Source organism: Phyllobates terribilis, unplaced genomic scaffold (genome assembly GCF_046119375.1).
Source record: "Phyllobates terribilis strain yellow unplaced genomic scaffold, ASM4611937v1 Scaffold_2__4_contigs__length_985480577, whole genome shotgun sequence".
Lineage (NCBI taxonomy): Eukaryota > Metazoa > Chordata > Amphibia > Anura > Dendrobatidae > Phyllobates > Phyllobates terribilis.
The window spans coordinates 412,304,769-412,317,248 of record NW_027362762.1 but is presented as its reverse complement, the minus strand read 5'-3'; positions in this window follow the sequence as shown (position 1 = coordinate 412,317,248).

Genomic DNA, 12,480 nt, shown 5'->3' with positions numbered 1-12,480 from the left:
TAAAAGCTTGATGATTGGTTAAAATCACCCTACCAACCGTTTTAAGCTTTCAAATTACTAATCATGTTTATCTGTATCTTGACTGGAAAATAATTTGGGCTTTGTAGCAGTGTGCAGCACTGATTCTATTAGGCCATCTATAATAAGCTCCACCAGATTTAAAATTACTAATCATGTTTATCTGTATCTTGACTGGAAAAAAATTTGGGCTTTGTAGCAGTGTGCAGCACTGATCCTATTAGGCCATCTATACTAAGCTCCACCAGATTTAAAATTAATAATAATTTTTAGCTGCATCTAGCCCGGAAAATAATTTTGGGGCTCCGAGATGCGCAAGACACATAAGTGCCTTCTTGCTGCACTACCTGCAACATGACCCTCATATTGTCAGAATTCGAAGTAATCATGACTACTGGGTTGCCACACTCTTAGATCCCCCAAACTTTTCGATCAACCTTTTCATTTTAATAAAGACCAAAAAAATGGTCATTTTTGAAATTATAAGCATTAGCAGGTTATTAGAAACTGAAATCAAACAGTTTTCAACTCAAAACTTTATTCTAGGTGATGTTACATTTTCACATAGGACCCCTTGTTCAAAAGGAGCTTCTGAACTCTCTCGTCCATTGAATTTGTCAGGTTTTGGATGGTTTCTGCTTCAATTGTTTTGCATGAGGACAGAATACCCTCCCAGAGCTGTTGCTTAGATGTGAACTGCCTCCCGCCATCATAGACACTCCTTTTGATGATGCTCCAGAGGTTCTGAATGGGGTAGAGGTCAGGGGAGCATGGGGGTCACACCATAAATTTGTCCACTTTTATGCCCATATCAGCCAGAGATGCAGATGTTTTATGTGCAGCATGAGATGGTGCATTATCATGCAAAAAAATGATCTTGCTGTGAAATACACGGTTCTTCTTCTTGAACCATGGCAGGAAGTGCTGTTTGAGAAAATCCACATACATTATGGAGTTCATCTTTAGCGCCTTCAGGGATCCTAAAGGGGCCGACAATCTCTCTCCCCATGATTCCAGCCCAAAACATTACTCCACCTCCTCCTTGTTGGCGCTGTAGCCGTGTTTGCGTGGGGTGTCCATCAACCAGCCATCCTCCACTCCATCCATCTGGACCATCGAGCGCTGCACGGCACTCATCCGTGAACAAAACAGTTTTGAAATCAGTCTTCATGTAATGTTTGGCCCACTGGAGCCGTTTCTGCTTGTGTGAAGTGGATAGAGGAGGTCGACAGGATGGCATATGCACAGCTGCAAACCTCTGAAGGACCCTGCATCTTGTTGTTCGGGGGACGTTGGAGGCACCAGCAGCTTCAAAAACTTGTCTGCTGCTATGACAAGGCTTTTTTGCCGCTGCTCTTTTAACCTGACGTAATTGCCTGTAGGAAAGAGTCCTCAATTTGCCCTTATCAGCACGCACACATGTGTACTGTGAATCAGCTACATACTTCTTGATTGCCAAGACACTTCATTCTGATCATCGCACAATGTTGATTGTAGTCATGCCTTGACCTAAACACTCCACAATTTGTTGCTTCTCAGCAGCCGACACATCCTTTTTCTTTCCCATTTTGGCAGAAAATGTAGGCTGCTTAATAATGTGAGACAGCCTTCTTAAGTATTCTTGCCTTTCATTGGACACACCTGCCAAACTAATTAGCACAGGTGTCTGCAATTGCTTACAGTGATATAAAGAGCCCTGACACACATCACCATCAATGAGTTTAACTGACAAACAAACAAATTCTTCCCTTATCACTCCTAAACACTTTTTGCATAATAATTTGGAACACAGTGTACATGTGCTTTTCCACAAAACACCAGTGGTTCACGTAGTGAATCTTACAGTTCTAACTTGCCAACCGTGGTCTGTATGGAGTTGTTCAATAAAGGGCCCAAAATTAAGATAACATAGATGGGAGAGGTCTCTATGAATAGGAATTCCTAAGTATTTGATACCCTGTGAGGGCCAGGCAAAGGGAAAGTTGGACTGGATGGAATCCTATATGGATTTGGGGAGGGAGACATCGAGGCCCTCAGACTTCGCTGCATTGATTTTAAAATTTGACCATGTAACAAAGTGATCTATTTCAGCCATAACAGCATGGATGGATATATGTGATTGAGTGATATATACTAGGACATCATCAGCAAATAGAGAGCACTTGTACTCAGTGCCTCCCACCTCAATCCACCTAATATTGGGGTTATGGCGAATTGATGAGAGCAGGTGCTCCGTCACTAGGATGTATAAGAGAGGGGACAGAGGACATCCCTGCCTTGTCCCATTGGTGATTGTGAAAGGTGATGAAAATGTTCTGATGCACCCCCTGGGCCTTGGGACACCCAGAGCCGGACCCTTTTTGGTGGATGCTGGTGGTTGTAGTCTTCGTGGCGGCGACCCGGTTCCGTGGCTCAGGGTGGTCAAACCAGTGGCGGAACTATTTATGTGGTTTTGATGTTTAAATGTCCGACTACGCCACCCGTGGATTGCGGTCAGAGTGAACCGCCGCTGCAGGGCAGACCGCTGAGGCTGGTGTTGTGGGTGCAGCAGAGCGTAGCATAACTCCCCACGGGAGGAGTATAGCCTCAGGGCAGTGTATGCGGAGGATGGGGGTGATGGTGCAGGGCAGCAGCAGTAACGACACGGAGTCAGTGATGCAGTCCAGGGCCTTTACTCACAGTTCTTATTATCCAGACCACGTCTGCAGGTAACGGCTGCCCACGTCGTACTGTGCTCACCAGGTGAGGGGCTCAGACAACTCCCAGATAACTTTGGAGCGCTTCACAGGACCCCCTTTGTGTGTCCTTTGTCTGGCCTTTCTTACCAACCCTTCTGTCCGGCTGCCTCGGGCCTCCTCTTGGTAAACTTGGCGCCAGTTTCCCTGACCCTATGTGGTGCCTTTCTAGCGGGTGTAGCGAGGGGCTGCGCCACATAAAATGTCACAGCCTCCGGTTTCTAGCTGAGGGTCGTTTCCTGCCTCCACTAGTTTCGGGGACCGGTCTCCCCCTTTGGCCTGACCCCTCCACGCAGGTGGATTCGGGCGTGCGGTGGCGACTCGCCCGTCCGCACCCCTGGGATCTCTTCATTCCTCATTCCTTCTCCGCTCCTCTTCCTTCCTTCTCCCTCTTCCAGGCCTGGGCCTCTGTTACTAGGCCCGCCTCCGGAGCAGAGCTCATGCAGAGCCCCTGCTCCCTGCCACTTCTGCTCAGACTTCTCTGCACTGAACTAAGATGGTGCCCACCTTTTATACTCCCTTCTCAATGCACCCAGGAACTGCTTCCTCCCTGCTCCTGCACTACAGGGTTCCCCTTCCTCAGTGTTCCCTCCCCCCACTCCAGCCAGGGACAGGGACTGTCGTGCCCATCTCAGAGGCATATTGGTCGCCCTGCCCCACGGCAATGTGGTGTAATGCATGCAGGTGTCGGGTCCTGATCCACACTCCATCCTTACCTGAGAGTGAGATATCACACCTCTGGGTGAGGTGCAATACCTCTGTAGCAACCGAGCCCTCAGGGTGCTACAGTTCCATTTATCTTCAGCCTAGGTGACGTATTGTGATACAGGGCCGTGATTTTGGCTATAAAAGGGTCCCCTAGACCCCTACCCCAAGCTTTTTAAGAGAATCATATATGGCGTGCCAGGAGACTCTATGGAATGCTTTCTCAGCATCCAACGAGAGTATCTAATTACAAATTTTTAACTGCATCTAGCCCAGGAAATACTTTGTGCCTAGTAGCAGTGTCTGCTAGTCAGCGGATTATCCCGGCTGTTAAGCAAGCTACACCACCTGTAGTTTGGACACTTAATTTTTTCAAAGGAAATGCTTCGGGACCACGGGATACTCAGTGAAGAGCATCAGGAGGCACCCCAAGGCATAGGGGCTGGGACTGGCAGTAGGATGCCTTGCGGTGGACAGCCGAGCTCGATCCTTATAACAGCTTTTTAACTGCAGCAGCTTTAGTGGACTCTACTGGAGCTGGAATTACGCGGCTGCTGGCATGAGACTTGCCCTCCAGTAGATCCTTGTAAATGGATTTAAAGTGTATTCATTCAAATTAGAGAGACAATTTAAATTAAAAAGCTTAGAGCTGCCTCCACCACAGGGGGGCTCGCTCGACCCACCAGCGGACAGGCACCAGTATTGGGAGAGGGGGGCTGGCCGTCAGGGTTCACCGCGGCTCTGGCACAAACCCGGCGACACGGAGGTGGCACAGGCAGGAGCGGACTGAACGTGTCGGCTTCTCACTTTTTGGATTTTAGAAGGGCATGACATGCCTATATCTGTGTCTCCCCCTCCTTTAACTCCTCCACCTCTTTTCTTTTCGCATGACTATATGTACTTGTCACTTTTCCATGTGTTAGTTGTGTCTTCTGAGCAGTTTGTCAGCTTTTGGACACCTTTGAAGGTGTTTTCTATGTGTTTCTATGTGTTTTTGTTTGCCTGCCATTGGTTTTAACGGTGTTCGAAGGTGTTCGACGAACAGTTCAACGAACAGTTCGGCGAACACACGGGTGTTCGACGAACCGAACCGAACTCGAACACTACGGGGGTGGCTCAACACTACTGGGTATAACACCTCGCTGTTTCCCTAAACCCTTTTCACAGTGAATGGTGAGGAACATTGTACATGGAAGTCTAATCCGACTCCTCCTCACCACGATTGTGATGTGTAACGGAACAAGAAGGAGTCACATGTGGTCAAGGGAGGGGTCCCTGCAATAAAATGCTTATTACCTTTCCTGTGAAATGTTATATTTATATTGTATATAATTCATGCATATTACTTCTGCTCTAACACTTCATATTTATGGATAGGATATTATACCCCACGTATACATTCTCTATATGTGATATATACGTATTTGTGGTTTTAATATAATTTATTTTGTGTAACGGGTCTGGGAGGTGGAACCTCTGAGCAACTATACAAAGGGGCAGTCCTTGTAAGGAAGCGGGTGGCTCCCAGGGAAGGCGGGCAGGTAGTCACGGCAAATGACAGGGACAGTCTCTGGGTAGAAGGGCAGGAGGTCACGGCAAGTGACGGGGACAGTCTCTTGACAGGCGGATGGTCACGGCAAGTGACAGCAGGGTAAGAGTCTCTAGACGGGCAGGTGGTCACGGCAAGTGACAGCAGGGAAAGAGTCTCTAGACAGCTAGCAGGCAGGTAGCAGGCGAGCGCTCCCAGGTGAGCAGGCAAGAGTCTCTGGACAGGCAGGTAGTCACGGCAAGTGACGGCAGAGCCTCCAGGTAGGCTAGCAGGCAGGTAGCAGGTGAGCGCTCCCAGGTGAGCGGGCAAGAGTCTCTGGACAGGCAGGTGGTCACGGCAAGTGACGGCAGAGCCTCCAGGTAGGCTAGCAGGCAGGTAGCAGGTGAGCGCTACCAGGTGAGCGGGCAAGAGTCTCTGGACAGGCAGGTGGTCACGGCAAGTGACGGCGGAGCATCCAGGTAGGCTAGCAGGCAGGTAGCAGGTGAGCGCTCCCAGGTGAGCGGGCAAGAGTCTCTGGACAGGCAGGTGGTCACAGCAAGTGACGGCTAAGCCTCCAGGTAGGCTAGCAGGTAGGTAGCAGGTGAGCGCTCCCAGGTGAGCGAGTAAGAGTCTCTGGACAGGCAGGCAGGTATCAGGCAGGTATCTGGCAGGTGCTTCCTGGTCCGCAGGCGGACTGATACATAGACAGACTGGCAGGTGCTGATAGGCAGACTGTCTGAGCACAGGATAGCAAGCAGGTAAGCAGATATCAGGCAGGTATCAGGCAGGTATCAAGCAGGAATCTGGCAGGTGACTGGCAGGTAACTGGTAACGGGACCTGAGGGCTGAAGCAGAGTTGAAAGGCTTTGCAGCAACATTGCTCGGGCACATCCATTTTGGAGGAGGTGCCTTATATATGGTGAGGTCCTCCGGCCATTGGCCGGGGACTCCTTAGGACGGCGCGCGCGGCCCCTTTAAGAGAGAGGGAGCACAGAGGCCGGGAAGCAGCGCGCGCTGCCAGCAGAGCGGGAGGAAGACGCCGGGCACAGAGCGGAGAGGTGAGGGGAACGGCGTCCCTGCCTAGCAGGAGGCAGGGACGCCGACGCTACAGTACCCCCCCCTTTAGGCCCCCCCTTTTTTAGGCCAGACAGAAATTTATCAAGGATGAGCGGGGCATGGATGTTCTCCCGGGGCTCCCATGTTCTCTCCTCAGGACCAAACCCCTTCCAATCCACTAGAAAAAAGATCCTTCCTCTTACCCTTTTGGTGGCCAGAATGTTCTCTACCTCAAACTCGTTTTCAGCGGAAACCGGAGCAAGAGGCGTACCTGTAGACTCGGAAAAAGAGTTAAGTATCACGGGTTTGAGTAGAGATACATGGAAGGAGTTAGGAATCCGCAAATTCGCCGGGAGTTTCAATTTATAGGCCACCGGGTTGATTTGTTTCATAACTTCCAGTGGGCCGATGAACAGAGGCCCTAACTTGTAGGAAGGAATCTTGAGCCGGACATATTTGGACGAGAGCCAGACCTTATCTCCAGGACGGAATTGTGGTGGATCCAGACGTCTCTTGTCAGCCAGTTTTTTCATCCGCTCGGATGACTGAAGAAGTGCGGATCTGGTACTTTCCCAAATGGAGGAAAATTCGTTAACGAGAGATTCCGCAGCCGGATTGTCCACCGTGGCGGAGACGGGAAACGGGATCCAAGGATGCTGACCGAAGACTACAAAAAATGGGGATCTGGAGGAAGATTCACTCTCGTGATTATTGTAAGAAAATTCTGCCCACGGTAAAAGATCCACCCAGTCGGAATGGTGAGCATTAACAAAGTGCCGGAGGTAACTGGTTAAAATTTGGTTGATCCGTTCTACTTGGCCATTGGACTGTGGGTGATAAGCAGAAGAAAAGTCCAAGGTGACCCCCAGCAGTTTACACATGGCTCGCCAAAAACGAGAGGTGAACTGAACCCCTCGGTCGGATACGATGTGGAGAGGAAGACCATGAAGACGGAAGACATGATGGACAAAGTCTTTAGCTAACTCTGATGCAGACGGGAGACCCGGCAGGGGAATAAAGTGAGCCATTTTGGAGAAGCGGTCATTGACCACCCATATGACCGTACAACCGGCAGAGACAGGGAGGTCCGTAATAAAGTCCATAGCTATATGCTGCCACGGGGCAGCAGGTACAGGAAGAGGAAGGAGACGGCCGGCTGGCAGATGTCTCGGAACCTTGTTGCGGGCGCAGGACACACAGGCTGAAACAAAGTCTATTAAGTCCTTGTGCAGGGTAGGCCACCAGTAATGCCGGGTAATAAGCTGGAGGGTCTTTTTCTGACCAGCATGGCCAGCTAGCTTGAACGAGTGTCCCCAGTGTAGAACCTTCTCACGATCAGGAACAGTTACGAACGTCTTACCGGGTGGAAGACGATTTAGATTCACGGGGGCCACCTGCATTACTTTGGCGGGGTCGATGATGTGTTCAGGCTCCTCCTCAAGATCAGAGACCAAAAAGGATCGGGATAAGGCATCAGCTTTGATGTTTTTGTCAACCGGGCGAAAATGAAGAATGAAATTAAAGCGGGCGAAGAACAAGGACCACCGGGCTTGGCGCGGGTTAAGTCTCTGGGCACTCTGGAGGTAAGCCAAGCTCTTGTGGTCCGTGTAAATTATTACCGGGTGAAGAGCCCCCTCAAGCAGGTAATGCCACTCCTCCAGTGCCAGCTTAACGGCCAACAATTCTCGGTCTTCTATAGAATAATTGCGCTCCGAAGAGGAGAAGAGTTTGGAGAAGAAGCCGCAAGTTACCATTCTTCCGGAAGACGACTTTTGGGTAAGTACTGCTCCGGCTCCGGAGGAGGAAGAGTCGACTTCTAGAAAGAATTGTTTGTTGCCATCCTGACGATGCAGCACAGGGGCGGAGGAAAAAGCTCGTTTTAAGGAAAGGAAGGCCTCCTCTGCTTCAGACGGCCATTCTCTGGGATTAGCGCCCTTACAGGTGAGCGCCGAGATAGGGGCAGTCCGGGAAGAGAAGTGCGGAATGAAGAGGCGGTAGTAATTGGCGAAGCCCAGGAACCGCTGAATAGCCTTCAACCCCTCTGGTCGGGGCCACTTCTCGATGGCAGACAGTTTCTCAGGGTCCATTTGTAGGCCGGTCTGAGAGATTATGTAGCCCAGAAACGGAAGCGAGGTCTGCTCAAAGAGGCACTTCTCATATTTAGCGTAGAGGTGGTTCTGCCTGAGCCTGAGCAGGACCTGACGAACGTCCCTCCGGTGAGTGAGAAGATCCGGAGAGAAGACCAAGATGTCGTCCAGGTACACCACCACGCAGGAGTAGAGAAGGTCACGGAAGATGTCATTGACCAACTCTTGAAAGACGGCGGGAGCGTTACAGAGACCGAAGGGCATTACAAGATATTCATAGTGGCCATCCCGGGTGTTGAATGCCGTCTTCCATTCATCCCCCTGACGGATACGGACCAGATTATACGCCCCACGGAGGTCCAGCTTGGTGAAGATTCTAGCCCCCCTCAGACGGTCAAATAATTCAGGAATGAGCGGAAGGGGGTATTTATTCTTCACTGTGATCTGATTAAGGCCTCTATAGTCTATACAGGGACGGAGTGAGCCGTCCTTCTTTTTGACGAAGAAGAAGCCTGCTCCCACCGGGGAGGTAGATTTCCGGATAAATCCCCGGGCCAGATTCTCCTCAATATATTCAGACATGGACCGGGTCTCAGCAGCGGACAAAGGGTAAATACGCCCACGGGGAGGAGTAGCGCCGGGCATCAGGTCAATTGGGCAGTCATATGGTCTATGAGGGGGTAATGTCTCTGCTTCTCTTTTATTAAAGACGTCCGCAAAAGACCAATAGGGAGCTGGTAGGCCGGGTAGATTGGCTGGGGTAGGAGAAGGACGAGCAGGATGAACGGGAACTAAACAAGTCTTATGGCAGTCCTGTCCCCAGCGAAGAACTTCTCCTGTCTGCCAATCAAGCACGGGTGCGTGTCTCTGGAGCCAAGGTAGGCCTAGCAAGAGGGCGTGAGAGAGTCCAGGCAGAACATGGAAGCAGATGCTCTCAGAGTGCAGCATTCCCACCTGCAGAGTTATGGATTCGGTGATGAGTTGGATGGGATGTGGTAAGAGGCCCCCATCCACGGCGGCGACAGATAAGGGTACAGCCAGAGGTTTGGTGGGAATGCGGTATTTCTCTACCAGGGACTGAGAAATGAGATTTCCGGCAGCTCCAGAGTCAAGTTGAGCCAGTTCAAAATAACGGTTCTCCCCGCAGATGATAGAGACCGACAGCATTAGAGATTGAGAGGGTTTATTTCTGTCTAGGGTGACCTCTCTGAGCGATCCTAGACACAGGCGTTTCCCGACCTCTCCGGGCAGGAACGGATCCGGTGCTCCTTACTGCCACAGTAGAAGCAGCTCCCCTCGGCACGGCGTAATTCTTGACGGGTCTTGACCATCTTGGTCTGGTCGACCTGCATAGGCTCGGGTGAGTGCGCCGGAGGAGTAACGGAGGAAGTGACGGATCTCTGGAAGGTAGGGGCAAGGCGTGGAAACCTCCTCTCATGGGTGACCTCTTTGGTGCGCTCCAGGAACCGGATGTCAATCCGGGTGGCAAGTGTAATTAAGTCGTCGAGAGTGGTAGGAATGTCCCGACCGGCGAGTTCATCTTTAATACGGCCGGACAGACCCTCCCAGAAGACGGACACCAGGGCGTCGTTATCCCAGGCAAGCTCCGAAGCAAGGGTACGGAACCGTATGGCATATTGGCCCACGGTGAGACTTCCTTGGCAGAGGCGTAGCAGAGATGAGGCGGATGAGGTCCTCCGTCCTGGTTCGTCGAAGACCTTCCGGAAAGTCAAGAGAAAGGCTGGCAGATTGGACACCAGGGGGTCTCCTCTCTCCCATAGAGGATTTAGCCAGGCCAGCGCCTCCCCCGTGAGATGGGACATGATGAAGGCTACTTTGGCTCGGTCGGTGGAAAACTGGTGTGCCAACAGTTCGAAGTGCAGAGTGCACAGGTTAATGAAGCCCCGTGCCTGACCAGGATCTCCGCCAAAATGAGGCGGGGCGGTGAGGCGGGGACTGGGAAGAGATGCCATGGAATTGATGGGAAGCGGCGCTGCCGGGGTAGGAGTCGTGCGACTGGAAGCCGGTCCCGAAGATGTAGTCAGTGTGTCCAGGCGGGAGTTAACACTACGCAGGTGGCTCAGGATGGACTCCTGTTGGGACCTCTGACGGGACAGTTCATGGCATAGGTCCGAGAGCGAGGGAGCTTGGGTGCCACCGGGTTCCATGGCCCGAGCAAACTGTAATGGGTCTGGGAGGTGGAACCTCTGAGCAACTATACAAAGGGGCAGTCCTTGTAAGGAAGCGGGTGGCTCCCAGGGAAGGCGGGCAGGTAGTCAAGGCAAATGACAGGGACAGTCTCTGGGTAGAAGGGCAGGAGGTCACGGCAAGTGATGGGGACAGTCTCTTGACAGGCGGATGGTCACAGCAAGTGACAGCAGGGTAAGAGTCTCTAGACGGGCAGGTGGTCACGGCAAGTGACAGCAGGGAAAGAGTCTCTAGACGGCTAGCAGGCAGGTAGCAGGTGAGCGCTCCCAGGTGAGCGGGCAAGAGTCTCTGGACAGGCAGGTAGTCACGGCAAGTGACGGCTGAGCCTCCAGGTAGGCTAGCAGGCAGGTAGCAGGTGAGCGCTCCCAGGTGAGCTGGCAAGAGTCTCTGGACAGGCAGGTGGTCACGGCAAGTGACGGCAGAGCCTCCAGGTAGGCTAGCAGGCAGGTAGCAGGTGAGCGCTCCCAGGTGAGCGGGTAAGAGTCTCTGGACAGGCAGGTGGTCACAGCAAGTGACGGCTAAGCCTCCAGGTAGGCTAGCAGGTAGGTAGCAGGTGAGCACTCCCAGGTGAGCGAGTAAGAGTCTCTGGACAGGCAGGCAGGTATCAGGCAGGTATCTGGCAGGTGCTTCCTGGTCCGCAGGCGGACTGATCCTAGACAGACTGGCAGGTGCTGGTAGGCAGACTGTCGGACCACAGGATAGCAAGCAGGTAAGCAGATATCAGGCAGGTATCAAGCAGGAATCTGGCAGGTGACTGGCAGGTAACTGGTAACGGGACCTGAGGGCTGAAGCAGAGTTGAAAGGCTTTGCAGCAACATTGCTCGGGCACCTCCCTTTTGGAGGAGGTGCCTTATATATGGTGAGGTCCTCCTGCCAATGGCCGGGGACTCCTTAGGACGGCGCGCGCGGCCCCTTTAAGAGAGGGGGAGCGCGCGCGCCCTAAGCACAGAGGCCAGGAAGCAGCGCGCGCTGCCAGCAGAACGGGAGGAAGACGCCGGGCACGGAGCGGAGAGGTGAGGGGAACGGCGTCCCTGCCTAGCAGGAGGCAGGGACGCCGACGCTACATTTTGTTTTATTTACTTATCTCTTCCTTACCCCTGTTTTTTCTTTTGTGGTGGTTCTCTTCTTCATTTAATAAAAATCATACACTTTTGCGGTGATTCCTGTTTTTTGTTTTTTACTTTTTTATTTTTTATTTTTACTTTCACATTTATATTCATATTTCTTTTTATTATTCTCTTATTATTATTATTTTTTCTTATTTACATGCATATCCATGCCCAATGATGGTTTCTATTTCTGATTCTATGGTGATGGCTCCCGGATTGTGATCTTTTTTGACATCTGACTTGACAATGTGACGGTCTTTTGATGACCATGGTGCGCTATCACGTTTGTATAATGCGAGTAGCATTATTATTAAGACCTTTGTACCATGTAACTATTGCAGCATGATTACTAGGATCTTTTTGTAACATGTAACTATACCACATGACCTATCTTTGACGTTGCCGGTTCTGGCTTCCGCCCACTCCCTGTGATCAGGCTACCTTCTGATGTGGTTGGGGCAGGTGGCCGCGCAGTTGCAATGGCACCATGAGTTTTTATTTGGTCATATGGCTATATCACGTAGAGTCAACGTCACGGGCGCCATGACACCCGGAAGTGGCCGGCGTTACATACTCGGGTAACTTGACTTTCATGACCCTCTGCCCTGATTGGCCATTGACACTATAAAAACTTCCCTTTGCCAGCCACCTATCATCCCTAGACGAAGCATTTCTCTGAAAAACGCGCGTCAGGTGTGGTTGGCCCCTGGTTTGGTGCACTATAGGTAACGTTACCTTTACACCCCTCTGTTATTCCATGCACAAGAAATTCTCCTTTGTACACTGAAGTCCAGTCAAGCTCCTCCAAACCACGATTGTGATGTGCAGGGGAACAGAAAGGGGTCCCATGTGATCAAAGGAGATGTCCCTGCAATGAAACACTTATTATTGTGCCATGAATAGGTAATAAATGTAAATTCCGGAAAAACCCTTTTAACACTGATCTCGTTTTCAAAGATAATGGTCAACTACTGACCACCTCAAACATACACCAAACTGAGTAGAAACTTAATTGTCTTTATTGGTAGTACAGG